A 17,455-nucleotide genomic window follows, 5' to 3' on the forward strand; every position below is an offset into this window, starting at 1 on the left:
CAGGGTTATTTGTCCCTGCCTGTAACCACTCCACATGCTCAATGCTGGTTACCTGCAGTTGCTTCCATTATATCCAGATGTGTGATAACACAGTCTGATGGAAGATTCCCTAACATTGGAATTCTTACACCTATGATGATCTTCTGGCCTGTTTGACCCATTTACTATATAGTACCTGGGTCAATGTTTTCTGGTGAGCGCATATACCCCTGTTATTGGTGTTGGGCTCTATCTCACTGAGGATTATTAGAATCAGAGCACTTTGGCTTCATACCTGATTTCCAGTCTTCTCCACTTATTTTTGGAATTATGGACTCTTTTTTTGATTTTTCCATACACTCTTGTTGGTTATATTTAAGACATTCATAACTGGTTTTCACCTCTACATGTATACTTTATTGTGTGTATATATCATTTTAGTTCCGCTCTTTTCTTATACTAAAAAAACTATTAGTTAAACCCACAGGTGTTTTTTGTTTACCACTACTATTCCTTTATATTGGCTTTTGAAATTTACAAATGCAGCAATTTAGAAATTGGATGAAAGGTTTAGCACTGGGAAATACTTTTTTAAAGATAAATAGTACATTTTATATACAATTATATAGATCAGACCAAAATGAGGGACAATTGAGGAGGAAAGAGGGACAGAGGGGCTTTGTTCCAAATCAGGGACAGTTCCTCGAAATCAGGGACAGTTAGGAGCTATGATATTGGGCAAGAAAAGCAAAATGCACTTTCTAAATGTATCACTCTCCCAGTTAGTGTAGGTTGCTTGGTAAATTCTCTGTAATCAGTGGAGCAGGGGCTGATTGTTCTAGCATGCTAAGAGTTTCACAGGCTGCTGGCTTGATATCTTCCCCTCTGCATTCTAGAGAATTCTAGAATTACAATGTGAGGAAGAATAGAAAGGCAGCCTGAATATGTATGGGGACCCAACCAACCCCTGGAGTGGTATGTGCAGTAGGATTCTAGGACAATATCCCCCCGGACAATATCCCCCCTGGACAACATCCCCCGGACAATATCCCCCCCGAGACAACATCCCCCGGACAATATCCTCCCTCTAACCCTAACCCCAACCCTATGTCCCGGGGGATGTTGTCCCGGGGGGATTATGTCCAGGGGGATGTTTTCCGGGGGGATATTGTCCAGGGGGATATTGTCCTAATACCGTGCAGTAGGTGGTTGGAGAGCCAATAAATAACCTACAGCCTGGAACAGAGTGTGTGGATCTTGAGATCGGTCCTGCCAGGAGTCCCTGGTAGGAGACACTTCATGGAGGTCATCAAGGCCCAAGCTACAGTCGAACCTGGGGGAGGGAGGACTATCATCTAAAGTCTGGGATTTCTTTCTTATGGTCTCAAGGAGCTCACTGGAGGATACCCGGTAGGGGTTGCGGGAAGAGTGTCCAGCTGTCCTGTGCTATCATCTCCCTCACTTAAAAGTGCCCAGCAGATATCAGAAGGAGGTAACTGATGGATGATTCTGTGGCATTGTGAGTACTGACCTAAATCCTGTGCCCTAGAGTTCTACAAAAATAAGTCCTAGGCGTTTTCCCAGCAAGTAGTGAACTTTGCGGAAGCTCTCTGCCCGAAAAGAAGTGTCCTCAGTCATTTCAGGTCTTTCTGGGGTATCCCATGATCCCCCCCCCCCCTCTTTACCCATCCAAGCTCAAACTAGCAATAAACATACAAAAGACACCCCTAGACTGTTTATTTGAGGCAGTGAGAAAGAAAAAAAGCTGTGTGCCTGGCTATGTGTGCACTAAGTTCAGGGAAACATGACCATCAAAGCCAGGGGTGCGCTACATGAAAAAGAAACAATGTAAGAACCCTTAAAAAAAAAAACAGAAATTAGATATATAACAAATATATATTTTTATTTTAGAGAAGTGCTTTACTGGATACCTTGCTTAGGAAACCATCTCTTTGGTGTTCACCTGGTCATCTGAACACATTGGTTTGTCCAAATCTCTGATGGGTAACAGCATAGCATGGAGAGGCAAGTAATCTGGAAAAGAAAACCAATACATTAATTTAGTTAATGACTTCCTTTTTTAATATACAGCATCCTAACTAGCCTATTAAGGCTAATCAAAGTATGATTAAGCATTGCATACATAATGTAGATTTTAGTCATTGGGTCTGGTGAATTCTCTTTTGATGCAAACCCTGGACACCTGTTGCAAATGAAAGGTGTAAGAAAATGGGGGGGATTACACAAATAATAATAAATAATATCAATATTATTAATCCACGCCCACTTCTCACCGTTCTTTTTAGGGGTAGTACTCAGCAATTAAACACACACTGTAGGTGAAAAAGATTATATTGCACAAAGAATTAACATGAATAGCTTAGTCTCTGATAAAAGGCATTACATAAAACAATACTAGAGGCATAAATATTACAGACATACATTAACAGCAACACCTGATGCTAGCAAATAATACAACAGCTGCTCCAAAGACGAGAAATACTTATAAAACCAAAGACAATATACCCCAGCATTCATAAACTGGAAAGATATCTGGCTGGCAGGCACCTCCAATATTACCATTGTCCATAATCAGCCTTCAAGTCTCTAGTCCAGCTTCCCCTCAAGTCTCTCTCCAGTAACTCCTAAGTTAGGCTCTCCAAGTCTGTCCTCATCAAGTCTTTCCAGTTAAGCTCCCACATCAAGCTCCCAGTCAAGCTACCCTCAATCTGGCTATTAAGTCAGGGTCTAACCAGGAACTCCTCAGTCAAGCTCTCTCTGTTCAAGCTTCCGTCAGGGTCTCCTCCTGTCCACTCTGGCCTTCAACCAGGGTTTGCCAGCTACTCCTCCGTCAAGCTCCCTTCAGGTCTCCCTCCAGTGGCGGCCCATCCATTGGGGGCGCAGGGGTGCCGCCCCCCCTATCCATGCATCCGGCCCTCTAATCTACATGCAGGGCACCAGATGCATGGATTCCAATGGGGGTTTTTTTTTTTTTTTTTAAGCCAGAGGCTCTAATAGGCTTCAAAAAAGGGTGGGCTCGGGGCACAGAGCGCTGTGCCCTAAACCCAACCAAGATGTGTGACAATAGTAAATGAATATTCGCTATTGCCACACGGATTCTCCTCCTGGCCAATCAGGAAGCGGGTCCTGAGACCCGTTTCCCGATTGGCTGAAAGGAGAAGCCATGCTATTGGCCCAGGAGGAGGAGGAGATGCCCGACCCACAGAGGAGACTGAGGGGGCAGCCACCGCCGCTGCTGCCTACCCTCCACATGTCATTCCAGGGTAAGTGAACCAGCAACCGGGGGTGGGGTTATGGTGTGCGGGCTGGAGCTGGCGTGGTTGGGGGGAAGGTATGATGTGGTCCATCTGCCACAACCCCCCCCCCCCGGCCCATGGAGCACCAGCTGCCACTGTTTCCCTCATCAAGCTCCCCCCAGTCTTTGGCTATTTTTAAATGATAAAAATAATTGTCTACTTATCGTAGTGTTAAAAAATAAATTTGCATTGAAAGAGAATGTTTTTTTTTTTTTTTATAATGGGAATACCATTCAAGCAGCATATTTAATCTTTTAAAGCATGTTTATTTTGATACATTCAGTTTCATTTTTTGAAAAATAAAACTCTTTGTACCTGAAAGCTAAAATGATCAGAAAATCTCATATTTTGAGGATTATAAGCTTATGTACATAGTAAATGTCATTATGCAATTACTGTACAATTCAGGTTCAGAGGTAAATGTTTTCCCCTGTGATGTGAGTGGCTAATGGTGGCCATTTACTGCCATCAGCAGCCATTTTGTGGAGGTCCTATATTTCTCATCCACATTCCAAAGTAGATGAAAGCAAAGATTATTGTAATAGAGGCTGGGATAATTGCAAGTGCCTGGCCTGGTAAGATCCTGCATGTCTGCATAACAGAAATGTATCTTAATACCGATGGTAAAGTTGTGTATAGTATGGTAATATAGATAAAATGGGAAAAAAATGTACCTAGTAAATTAAGTTTTGATTCCTTGATTATTCATTGGTTTATCTCTATGAAAATAAGAAGAACAGAATCTATAGTAAACTACTGTGATATCAGCATTTGGTTTGTGACAGTCAGGATTTTACCCGGTGCCTGCAGCCTGTGTGAGTATACAGGTGTGCAGGGTTGTTATATACTCAAGGCACCTAGCTTGGAGACCGTTCAAATATTATAGACAGGAGGTCTCACCTAGGGGTCAGAGGAGCCCTAGCCAGGAGTTGAGAGACAGGAGTTCTCAACTGGGGGTTAGACATGCTTTAGTCGGGAGGCAGGAGGTCTTGTCCCAGGAGTCAGGTGGGCTTCTATTTTGATATTAGCATTTGGTTTGTGACAGTGCGAGGTCCTGCCACTGTGAAAATGTAGGAGAAAATTTACATTAAGGCCTAATGCAAGGTTCCAGACTATCGTTTATGAGCAGAGAAAGCTGTGTTTTTGGCTTTCTCTGGATTTTATAGTCCAGAATCAGTGGCTTAAGCTTGAAGGTTCCAAAGTGTATTGGGTGGGAAAGAACCTCCAATTCTGTGTCAGGATTTTACCAGGTGCCTGCAGCCTGTGTGAATACACAGGTGTGCAGGGTTGTTATATACTCAAGGCACCCAGTTTGGAGACAGTTCCCATATTGGAGACAGGAGGTCTTATCTAGGGGTCAGAGGAGCCCTTGCCAGGAGTTGAGAGACAAGAGTTCTCAACCAGGGGTTAGACGTGCCTCAGCCAGGAGACAGGAGGTCTTGTCCCAGGAGTCAGGTGGGCTTCTATTGTGATATCAGCATTTGGTTTGTGACAGTCAGGGTTTTACCAGATGCCTTCAGCCTGTGTGAGTACACAGGTGTGCAGGGTTGGTATATACTCAAGGCACTCAGTTGGGAGACAGTTCCCATATTGGAGACAGGAGGTCTCACCTAGGGGTCAGAGGAGCCCTAGCCAGGAGTTGAGAGATAAAGAGTTCTCAACCAGGGGTTAGATGTGCCTCAGCCAGGAGGCAGGAGGTCTTGTCTCAGGAGTCAGGTGGGCTTCTATTGTGATATCAGCATTTGGTTCATGACAGTGCGAGGTCCTCCCACTGTGAAAATGTAGGAGAAAACGACACAGGATTTACATTAAGGCTTAATGCGAGGTTCCAGGCTATCATTTATGAGCAGAGAAAGCAGTGTTTTTGGCTTTCTCTGGATTTTATAGTCCAGGATCAGTGGCTTAAGCTTGAAGGTTCCAAAGTGTATTGGGTGGGACAGAACCTTCAATTCCGTGTCAGGATTTTACCAAGTGCCTGCAGCCTGTGTGAGTACACAGGTGTGCAGGGGTGATATATACTCAAGGCACCCAACTTGGAGTCAGTTGCCATATTGGAGACAGGAGGTCTCACCTAGGGGTCAGAGGAGCCCTAGCCAGGAGTTGAGAGATAAAGAGTTCTCAACCAGGGGTTAGACGTGCCTCAGCCAGGAGACTGGAGGTCTTGTCCCATGAGTCAGGTGGGCTTCTATTGTGATATCAGCATTTGGTTCATGACAGTGTGAGGTCCTCCCACTGTGAAAATGTAGGAGAAAAAGACACAGGATTTACATTAAGGCTTAATGCGAGGTTCCAGGCTATCGTTTATGAGCAGAGAAAGCAGTTTTTTTGGCTTTCTCTGGATTTTATAGTTCAGGATCAATGGCTTAAGCTTGAAGGTTCCAAAGTGTATTGGGTGGGACAGAACCTTCAATTCCGTGTCAGGATTTTACCAAGTGCCTGCAGCCTGTGTGAGTACACAGGTGTGCAGGGTTGGTATATACTCAAGGCACCCAGTTTGCAGTCAGTTCCCATATTGGAGACATGAGGTCTCACCTATGGGTCAGAGGAGCCCTAGCCAGGAATTGAGAGACAAGAGTTCTAAACCAGGGGTTAGGCATGCCTTAGCCAGGAGACAGGAGGTCTTGTCCCAGGAGTCAGGTGGCCTTCTATTGAGATATCAGGATTTGGTTTGTGACAGTGCGAGGTCCTGCCACTGTGAAAATGTAGGAGAAAATGACACAGGATTTACATTAAGGCTTAATGTGAGGTTCCAGGATATCTTTTATGAGTAGATAAAGCTGTGTTTTTGGCTCTGTATTTTATAGTCCAGGATCATGGGCTGGAGCTTGGAGGTTCCAAAGTGTATTGGGTGGGAAAGAACCTTCATATCTGTGTCAGGATTTTACCAGGTGTCTGCAGCCTGTGTGAGTACACAGGTGTGCAGGGTTGGTATATACTCAAGACACCCAGTTTGGGAAAGAACCTTCAATTCTGTGTCAGGATTTTACCAGGTGTCTGCAGCCTGTGTGAGTACACAGGTGTAGAGGGTTGGTATATACTCAAGACACCCAGTTTGGAGACAGTTCCCATAATAGAGACAGGAGGTCTTACATAGGGGTCAGAGGAGCCCTAGCCAGGAGTTGAGAGACAGTAGTTCTCAACCAGGGGTTATAGGTGCCTGAGCCAGGAGACAGGAGGTCTCGTCCAAGGAGTCAGGTGGGCTTTTATTTGGATATCAGAAGAACCCTTATCCAGAGGGAAGGAGTGGTCCGGGCAGCAGGGGGCGAGAGGGAGCCAAGTGAACTGGGAGAGCTGGGCAACACAGTCAGAGAGGCTGGTAAGAAGAGCAGCAGTTCAAGGGAGCCAGGTTTATCTGAATTTTCAATTGATTATTCATGTTCATGTGGAAGAACCTGTTTGGGCAATTGATGTTTATGTGAACTTTCCATTTTATTCTATTAAAGTGTACTGCCATGCTCTAAATTACAGGTTGGATTGGCTCAACCCATTGGAATAAAGCACCTACCACATAATCTCCCCATACTACAGGTGACATAGAAAACAAGATGTAGCTGTAGATGTTTGAGTCTTTTTTTGGAGATTCCCAATAATCTTCAAAGGCTGTGAGCTTGATTTCTTAAAGGCAAATTGTTTGTTCACTTTACTCATCTAATTATGTACACGCAAACCATATATATATATATATATATATATATTTTTTTTTTTTTTTAATTTTCCTTGCATGAGATTGGGTATTCTTCAGAATCTTCTCCACATTTACTAAGTGATGGAAAAATTCCCTTGCAAAGTGAAAATTCCCCCAGTAGCATATATATTACTACATGGGTACATTACACCATCCAAAAAACTCAATTGTTATCCTGTTTGCCCCAAATAGAGCCGCTAACTACTTCCATAATTCTAATCAGACAAACACAGGCAGGTCACTTTTTCTGGAACTGTTCGAGTAGTAAACAATCTTATACTCACACCAGTGGCAGAACTAGGAGGGTCACAAAGGTCACACTTGCGTTCAGCCACTGCTGGGGAGCCCCAGAGGGGTTGCTTGCCACAGGATTCTGAGCTAAGAGCATCTCTCTCATACAGCCCAGAGCCGACACTGACAGTTCCCCCTCCCTTACATGGGAAAGGCCACTGTGATTGGCCCTTTACTGTGATCTGTAATCAAGGGGGCACCCAGGAGGCAGGGTTCTGTGAGGATGTCCATGGACACTCTCCCAGAACTGGAAGTTTTGGAGGGCTTGGTTGGAAGGGGTAGAGGGGAGGGTCAGGGAGGCCCTTTATGATTTCTTGCCCCGGGGCCCTGAAGGTTACGCCTCTGACTCACACCTCATCTCTGGTTGGAATTGCTAAATATTAACAAAGCAAATGATCTAGTTACAAATTCCAACTACAGATGATCTGGTTATTTTGAAAAACTGTCAGCTTGGGTGGCATAATTTTAAAGAAAAAAAAGATAAGCAAAAGAGCAGCATTCACCTAAACCACATCAGGTAATATCCATGCAACCAGTGGCGGCTGGTGCATTGGGGGCGCAGGGGCACCGCCCCCCCATCCATGCATCAGGCCCCCTAACCTACATATGGTGCACCGGACGCATGGACTTCAATGGGGCTTTTTTTTTTTTTAGCCATGTGTTTAAAGCCAGAGGCTCTAATAGGCAAAAAAAAAGGGTGGGCTCGGGGCACAGAGCACTGCGCCCCAGGCCCACCCCGTCGTGTGACAATAGCGAATTAAAATTCGCTATTGTCACACGAATCCTCCTCATGGCCAATCAGGAAGCAGGTTTTGAGACCTGTTTCCCAATTGGCCGAAAGGAGAAGCCATGAAAATGGGCATGGAGGAGGAGGGAGGAGACACAGGAGACAGGAGGAAGAAGCCAAAGCCGCCTCTGCCAGATATCCAGCCAGGGTGAGTGAGCGGGGGGGGGCCTGTCCTCTGTCCTGTCCCCTGTCCTGCTGTGGTCCTGGGGGGGTATGGTGCACGGCCTGGTGTGGTCCGGGGGGGTATGGTGCGGTCTGTCTGCCGCCCCCCCTGCCCATGGAGCACCAGCTGCCACTGCATGCAACCCCCCTATCCCCATAGATAAAATAAAAGTTAGGCATACAGCAGTTAGACTTATTATCACACTGACTAAAATTGTCCTGCTGCTGGCCACGCTGATGTATCCACTGGAATATAATAATTGCAATTGCTATTTGGGGTTGATTTACTAAAGACAAAAAGACTGTGCACTTTGCAGTTCCTGCAGAGCTTAGTGAATGAAGCCAAGCTTCACTTTGCAAATGTCCTGCAAGGAAAAAAAAAACTAATTTATGCTTGCACATGATTAAATGATGTAAGTCAGCAGAGCAACTTTGCTTTAACAGTGCAACTGCAATTTGCCTTTGCCTTTAGTAAATTAACCCCATTGTCTCAAATTTTGGCCTAGTCTTGCTATGTAGACTTGTCCTGCTGCTGGCCAATTTTACACTGCAATTTTATTCTGTGTCATCTGTGGACCCATAATTGTTGTAGTGAGACCCACATGCCTGTAACCCTTTTATCTGGTACATTTTGGCCAATTGTCCCTCATTGAAACTGTGCTGTTGCTGGTCAATTTTACACTGCTGCATTGTCTGCAGTCACTTAATTCTTAATATGAGCTTGGCAGAAAATCGCCAGCAGCATGACGGTTTTGCATCAGTGGAAACAAGGACAACCACAGCAGACTACGGGCCAATTTCTGTCTCAGTCAAAGCAGATCTATTACTGATGAAAAAGCACTCGTTGCTGCCGAAACTACCTAAAAAAAGCAAAAAAAAAAAAAAAACGAAACCAACTTTCAGATGAATGTCAGATAAAGCAGCTATATGTCAATCCCAATAAATTCTAAACGTCCTCCTCAGTCTTACTCAGCCAGAAATAATCCCCGCTCTTTGGTCTTCCTGATGCGACTGAGGAAACTGAGGAGGAAGGCAAGAATTTATTGGGAACCCTGGTATAACATCATGCTTTATGTGACTTACCTGTAGTGGGTGGTCATGGAAATCTGGTGAGTTTTCCTGTGTGGCAAAGGTGGTGGAGTGAGCCAAAGGAGTCGGCAGTACGGCACTACAGTTGATCCCCCTGCTGATTGTCCCCCCATGTGCATTTTAGCTTAAAAAGGTAGGCTGTATGAGGGCCCCGTGATTTATAACAGCAGCCCTGGATGTGGGTATGACTGTATGTGTATATATTTAGCAGAAGGAGCTCTTGCTGTTAGGTTCTGATGAAGAAGCAGATTCTTTCGAAACGTATCAGTCAGCAGGGATATCAGGGAGTTCCCCCCACGGACTGAAGACTGTTAAGTCCAGGACTCTTGGGCTATGAACAAGTGGCTCGTTAAGCAGAATAGTTCATATTCCCATTGCAGACCTTCCTGGATATAGGCACATCCGTTGAAGGTGCTGCAGCGATGACCAGCTAGACACTGGATTAATCACGGATACAGGGGCGGTCCATCCATTGGGGGTGCAGGGGCGCCGCCCCCACTATCTATGCGTCCGGCCCACTAAACTACATACTGGGTGCTGGATTCTAATGGGGATTTTTTTTTTTGAAGCACGTGATCAGAGCCAGAGGCTCTAATAGGCTTCAAAAAAGGGTGGGCTTGGGGCACAGAGCCCCCCCAGTTGTGTGACAATAGCAAATGAATATTCGCTGTTGTCACACTGACTCTCCTCCCAGCCAATCAGGAAGAGGGTTGTGAGACCCCTTTCCTGATTGGCCAAAAGGAGAAGTGATCTTACTGGCCAGTGGCCAGGAAGAGGCAGAAGAGACATGGCTGGAGGAGAAGGACAGTGGCTCAGCCATCCAGCAGCTCCCCAGCTCGGACAGGAGGAAGGAGGAGGTAAGGAGGCAGAACATTGGGGGGGGACGTGTTGCCTGCCAACTGACTGACTGATTGAGTGACTGACGGACGGACGGACCGACCGGGGGGGTGGACATTGGTTTGCCGCCCCCTCCCCCCCGAATTACCGAGCACCAGCCACCATATGGCACATATTCGCCAGCACACCAGGGATCTTGCACAGCAGTCCAAAGAAACTTTTTATTGCAAAAGGATCACATTAGGATAGGTGATCCTTTTGCAATAATGTGATCCTTTTGCAATACAAAGTTTCTTCAGACTGCTGTGCAAGATCCTTGGTGTGCTGGTGAATGTGTGTATCCGGGGCTCGTTGGGCGATCTTATATTCATATGCTTGAGTAGTACCTATGATATTTATTGGGTTGGAGATGTAAGGGGAGCTCAGCCTCCACCAGGTATGAAACACCCAAATTTTTGTGAAAAGGAATCTGGGTGGTTGTAGAGCTGCTCAATAAATTTTACGAGACTCATAGGATATATACAGGACTCAAGAGAAGGGGGGTGCTACTTTTTTGGGACAAAAACAGGTCCTGGGTAGTTGAAACGAGCTTCCTTAACTTTCTTGTTTAAAACCCACCACACTATTAAAAAGCACCAAAAACAAACTTAGTTTCACCTACTGCATTGACTCCAAAATGTCAAACTTTTTATAAGATCTCTCTAATTTGACCAAATTTTAGGAAAACAAAAACTCACAATTTTACTCATTGTTGGTATCTCCAAAATAACCCCAAAAATTATCAGTTCTTGGTGGATTAACCATTTCCCATATCTGAGAACCTCAAGTGGTTCACAAGCCAACAATTTATCTAACGTATACTAGAATATTGTAATTGTCCAACTTTTTGGTTCAATATCCCTCTCTGTGGTGATTACAGATTTATTAGAATTATACTTTTAATGCAATCACAAAGCTGTACTTCCATGGGATTGTGCCGTGTTGTGGGAGCACAAGGAGCTGGCATCCAGGAACAATTTTTGGTTAGGCTTAGGATGAATGACTAAGCCCGGAAATCCTTTAATCTTTTGACTACCAGAAAGCCATGTCTAATTTTTACCATTAGAGATCTTATAAAGATTTCAGTTTGTTGATTTTCTCAAATTCCCTACAAATATCCCTTTCCCAAAATAAATAATCTTTCCCACAGCCTACCACCAATTGTTATTATCTTCATCATCGTCATACTGAAGATAGGAGTGATCAGGGTTTTTGTAAAGGTAAAAAAAAAAAGTAATTCATTTTTTCTTCTGTATGAAAATTTAAATATCATAAATCACAAAAATTACAATAAATCAGATATTAAAGGATATTTATGGCATTTTTTTTTAGAGCAAGGAAAGAATAAAATGCCTTAAGTGTTATTTTTTTGTTCTGTCTGTGTACCATTGAGGAAATATCCTTTCCTGTTCCAGAGATAAAGGTAATTAGAAGAAGTCTCTCGAACTGATGGGGAATAAACAATTGTCCTCAGAAAAGGTGTGCACATTGGAAGATTTCCCTTCCACCTCTTCAGGGGCAGACTGGCAACTTTCGGCCCAGGGGGCAAGTACAAACTAGAGGCCCATGGTGCAGCGACTTGGCCCCCCTCCCACTCTCCCTCTTCCTTGCCTCCTCCTGACCCCCATTCCAGGGGGTCTCTACTCACCGGCCGAATCCGTGTTCACTACCTGGCCAACAGGGGGCAGTTGGGGGGAGCTGGGACAGCTCAGTCAGGGCTGGTCAGGGGAGGAGAGTCTCCAGTGGGGCATGACACCGGCCTCTGCTCAGACACAGTTTACACCATCCATGCGGGGGGGGGGGTCCTGCCCTCTGTCCTTGCCTTCATCCCGCACTCAGTTGGACAGCAGTGGGGACTTTGTACTTCTCTTCACCAGGAATCATTTATTAGGCATGTCTGTGGCAGAAGCAGTGCAGCCTTTTTACAGGGCATCAAAGCAGCCCGGGGGGCAATTTCCCCCCTGGCCCAGTCCTCCCCTGCACCTCATGTTGTGCGAATGTCTCTAAAATGTAGGATTTCCTAAGACTTTCTTTCTTCACCTACTCATCTATCCTTACAAACTATTATATTTATCTTGAGCTAACACAATTATAATGAGAAAAATATTAAAGCTCAACTGCTTTTAACTAAACAAAGGCTTTATATATAAAAAAAAAACATAAGAAAAAAAATAAAAATAAAAAAAAAAAGTAAAGTTTACTTACCTAAACCCATGGTTACATGATAGGCCATGTCCCGGGTTTCCATTCTTTCCTAGTGTGGGATGGTCAGTTCCGCAGTGCCCACGTCGCTTCCTGGTGATACAGTTGCTGCCCATTGGTTGCTACAGGTGTCTATCAGAGGGTCCTGCAGCACTTAGAAGTGTCATCTCATAGTTACATAGTTAGTCTGGATGAAAAGTCCATCTAGTTCAACCAATAGAAGGAAACATTTTTTTTTTTTTTATAATCCTAAATACACAATCCTATACTTAGCTGATACAGAGTAAGCCCAAAAAAATAAAAAATAAAATAAAGCATGATCCAATTTGCAGGGGAAAAAAATTCCTTCCTGATCCCCCAAGAGGCAATCATATATTCCTGGGATAAACTTTACGTATAAACATTATATTAAGTTACTGTATATTATGTACATATAGGAAAGAATCCAGGCCTTTTTTTTTTTAAAACAATCTACTGAGTTGGCCAGAACCACCTCTGGAGGGAGTCTATTCCACATTTTCACAGCTCTTACTATATTTGAAATTTAAATCTCATATCCTCCTTATCCTCTGTTATGACCTTAACGTGAATAACTCAACCCCAAGTTCACTATATGGACCCCTTATGTATTTATTCATGGAGATCATATCCCCCCTTATGTATTTATACATGGAGATCATATCCCCCCTTATGTATTTATTCATGGAGATCATATCCCCCTTATGTATTTATACATGGTGATCATATCCCCCCTTATGTATTTATTCATGGAGATCATATCACTCCTTATGTATTTATTCATGGAGATCATATCCCCCCTTATGTATTTATTCATGGAGATCATATCACTCCTTATGTATTTATTCATGGAGATCATATCACTCTTTATGTATTTATATGTGGTTATCATATCCCCTCTTATGTATTTATTCATGGAGATCATATCCCCTCTTATGTATTTATACATGGAGATCATATCCCCCTCTTACGTATTTATACATGGAGATCATATCCCCTCTTATATATTTATACATGGAGATCATATCCCTCCTTATGTATTTATACATGGAGATCATATCCCCCCTTATGTATTTATACATGGAGATCATATCCCCCCTTATGTATTTATACATGGAGATCATATCCCCCCTTATGTATTTATACATGGAGACCATATCTCCCTCTTGCGTATTTATACATGGAGATCATATCCCCTCTTATGTATTTATACATGGAGATCATATCCCCCCTTATGTATTTATACATGGTTATAATACCCCCCCTTGTGTATTTATACATGGAGATCATACCCCCCTTATGTATTTATACATGGAGATCATATCCCCCCCTTATGTATTTATACATGGAGATCATATCCCCCTTATGTATGTATACATGGAGATCATATCCCCCCTTATGTATTTATACATGGAGATCATATCCCCCTTATGTATTTATACATGGTGATCAGATCCCCCCTTTTGTATTTATACATGGTTATCATATCCCCCCTTATGTATTTGTACATGGAGATCATATCCCCCCTTATGTATTTATACATGGAGATCATATCCCCCTTATGTATTTATACATGGAGATCATATCCCCCCTTATGTATTTATACATGGAGATCATAATCCCCCTGTAATCTCCTCTTCTCAAGAGAAAATAAATTCAGTTCCTCTAATCTTTTCTCATAGCTGAGCTCCTCCATGCCTCTTATCAGTTTGGTTGCCCTTCTCTGCACTTTCTCCAGTTCCCAGATATCCTTTTTAAGAACTGGTGTCCAAAACTGAACTGCATATTCCAGAAAGGACTTTCTCACTTTGGAAACAGCAGCTTGGCATTATTATAGGTTAAGCTTATGATCTACCAGAACACCCAGATCCTTCTCCGCTATGGATTCCCATGGTTGTTAACCCCCCCTAGTATGTATGATGCATGCAAATTCTTAGCCCCCCAAGTGCATAACTTTACATTTATTAACATTAAACCTCATTTGCCACATAGTCGCACAATGAAACAGTGCATTGAGGTCAGCTTGTAGGTTGGAGACATCCTGTAAGGAAGTTGTTCCTTCAAAGCTTGGTGACATCTGCAAAGACTGAAATGGTACTTCTAATCCCAGACCGGATATCGTTTATAAAGTCATTAAAAAGTAAGGGTTCCAACACTGAACCTTGGGGTTCCCCGCTAATAACACTGAACCTTGGGATACACCACTGATAACACTGAACCTCGGGGTACAGCACTGATAACCTTAGACCATTCAGAGTAAGAATCATTAACCACTACTCTCTGAATTCAGTCTTTTAGCCACATTTCTATCCATTTTACAGAGCTTTCCATACTGTAGACTTTACCTTACTCATTAGCCATGTGTGGGGAACTTTGTCAAACGCTTTTGCAAAATCCAAGTATACTAAGTCCACAGCCACCCCTCTGTCCAAGGTTTTACTTACCTCCTCATAAAAATAAATCAGATTTGTCTGACAAATTCTGTCTTTCATAAATCCATGCTGTCTGTTACTTAAAATATTTTTTTCTCCAGCAAGAACTCATCTATGTGGTCTTTTATTAAACTCTCCAATATCTTCCCAACTATAGAAGTTAAACTAACAGGTCTATAGTTACATGGTAAAAACTTTGGTCCCTTTTTAAATATAGACACCACATTGGCCCTACGCTAATCCAGTGGTACTATGCCAGTCATTGAAGCGTCCCTAAAAATGAGAAATAATAACATCACAAAAGAGGCAGATACTGGAAAATTCACTGTGGATACATGAGAGTGAATGCAGGAATGTTTTTTATTTTTTTTATTACCTATTTAGGGTTTGAAAAATGGTAGATTGGTATTATTAATACTACTACTACTACTACTAATAATAATAATAATAGTGAATAATACTACATATTATTATTATTATTATTATTATTATTATTATTATTATTATTACTATTACTATTACTATTACTATTATTATTACATATTATTATTATTATTAGTAGTAGTAGTAGTAGTAGTAGTAGTAGTAGTAGTAGTAGTAGTAGTAGTAGTAGTAGTAGTAATAATAATAATAATAATAATAATAATAATAATAATAATAATAATAATAATAATAGTACTAATAAAAAAAATAATAATATTAATACCCCCGTCTTATCCCTTTCTCCCCTCTAGTCATTAAACTCCTAATCCCTGTCTGTAGATGCTTTCACTCTGCTGCTTATCTACTTTTCTACTTTCTACCATGGCCATTCTACATTTATCAGATGCTTCTACAGTGAAGAATATCATTGGCAATGAGCTTGACACTCCCCACACATAGCCACAGGTCAACTCTAATAAATCTCTTGCCATATGCTGCATTATGAACCCAAGGCGATTTAGGTATTGCACCATCAGAACCTTTTCAGACATTTATTAGGTCATCATGTGGGGATGTTTCCACCCACATAGTCACCATCTGGTGTCTGGTTGTACCTTGTCTAATGTTTTTTTATACTGTGCTGGTTTATGCAACTCTTTTCTGTGTGGGCTTAAAATAAATAAACTTAATTCCTTAAAAACACCAAAAAATGATAAATGATGAAGTAATAATGATATTATTAATAATAATAATATTAATTAACAATAATAAAAACTATCATCATCAAAATAAATATTATAATACTTCTACCACACACCCCAACTGTCCTTCATTTTAATGAATTCTCCTTCTTTTGAAACCAAATATCTGTCCCTCTTTTGTTCCTCGGTTGTCCCGATTAGCTCTGATGTATAAACATGTAAAAAAAATTAGTGGTTTAACTACCAAAAGTGTTATATTACACTGAATATTTCCAACCTCTAAATTATTGCATTCATCATATCAAAAAGTCAGTATAAAGTAAAAGTTGCAGGCAAAAACAAAACAAAAAAAAAAAAAAACCTTGCGGGTTTAACCAATCATATTTTGCATACTAATTCTTTATGGTCTGCTTGGTAGGGGTATTTCCTTTGCTTACATAATTTGCCCTACATCTCAGAAAGTTGGGAGGTATGCTACTGCACCCACTACAACTACTATTACTACAATAATTAATAATAATAATAATAATACAAATCATAATAGTAATTGTGGAGGCAAGGTGTTCCTTGTAGTGGCAGGATATACCTTAAAAAAAATACTGGTAATTTTATTCTGAAACTAGCCTCTGTTTTACTTTTCTTTATGTTTAATGCACATACTGTACACTATTCAGACAGCTAAGTATCAAAACTCGTGACAACAAAGGATCAGTGCCAAGTCTTAGGATATTAAATCATAAAAGTAAAAAATTAGGAAAGCATTCAGAATACGTGGAAATAGCGGAAAGTCCAGAAATCTCCTAAAATTAGCATCAGGCGTCACAGACATCTGACCCTCATCACTGACACATGATCAAAGACTGCATGACTTGCACCTTTACAGCTTTTCTATTATAAATACTTATGTCAATCATCCAACAAATGGAGATTTCCAGTATACACTTGAAGCCTCTGTCTACTCTCCCATACTGCAGTATGTGTCTTTGAATTAGGCTTCATTGACTATCCAGAGACAGATAGCTGGGCCTGTATTTCCAAATAAATCCACATAATAATAATAATAATCATAAGAAGAAGAAGAAGGAAAGGAGAAGAATGGAAGAAGAAGAAAGCAGAAGAGGAAGAAGGAAAGAAGAAGGAGGAAGAAGGAAAGAAGAAGAAACAAAGAAGATGAAGAAGAAAGAAAGAAGATGAAGAAGGAAAGAAGAAGAAGAAAGAAGAAGGGAGGAAGAACAAAGGAAAAGAAAGAGGAAGAAAGAAAGAAAAAAAAAAAAAACAAGGAAAGAAAATACATATATGCAGTATGTAAATATAATACAAGTGAAAAGATAGGAAAAAAAATCATAAGACGAATAATAAAAGGAAAATAAGAAGAAAGAATAAGAAAAAAGGAAGTATAAGAAAGAAGGTAGTCAGAAGAAAGAAGAAGAAAGACGAAGAAGAAACAAAGAAGATGAAGAAGAAAGAAAAAAGATCAAGTAGGAAAGAAGAAG

The 17,455-nt window shown here is 41.7% G+C and overlaps 1 protein-coding gene across 1 annotated transcript in view; it reads right to left on the reverse strand.

Annotated features, from left to right (window-relative positions):
- LRFN5 (leucine rich repeat and fibronectin type III domain containing 5) overlaps positions 1-17,455 on the reverse strand; it is a 355,521-nt gene that overhangs the window by 110,075 nt on the left and 227,991 nt on the right. Inside the window, exon 3 of the mRNA XM_082275763.1 lies at positions 1,911-2,013. The gene's annotated coding sequence lies outside the window, so the exon portion shown is untranslated. The remainder of the gene's footprint in view (positions 1-1,910; positions 2,014-17,455) is intronic.

This window comes from Pelophylax lessonae, assembly GCF_965119305.1.
Source record: "Pelophylax lessonae genome assembly, chromosome: 13".
NCBI lineage: Eukaryota > Metazoa > Chordata > Amphibia > Anura > Ranidae > Pelophylax > Pelophylax lessonae.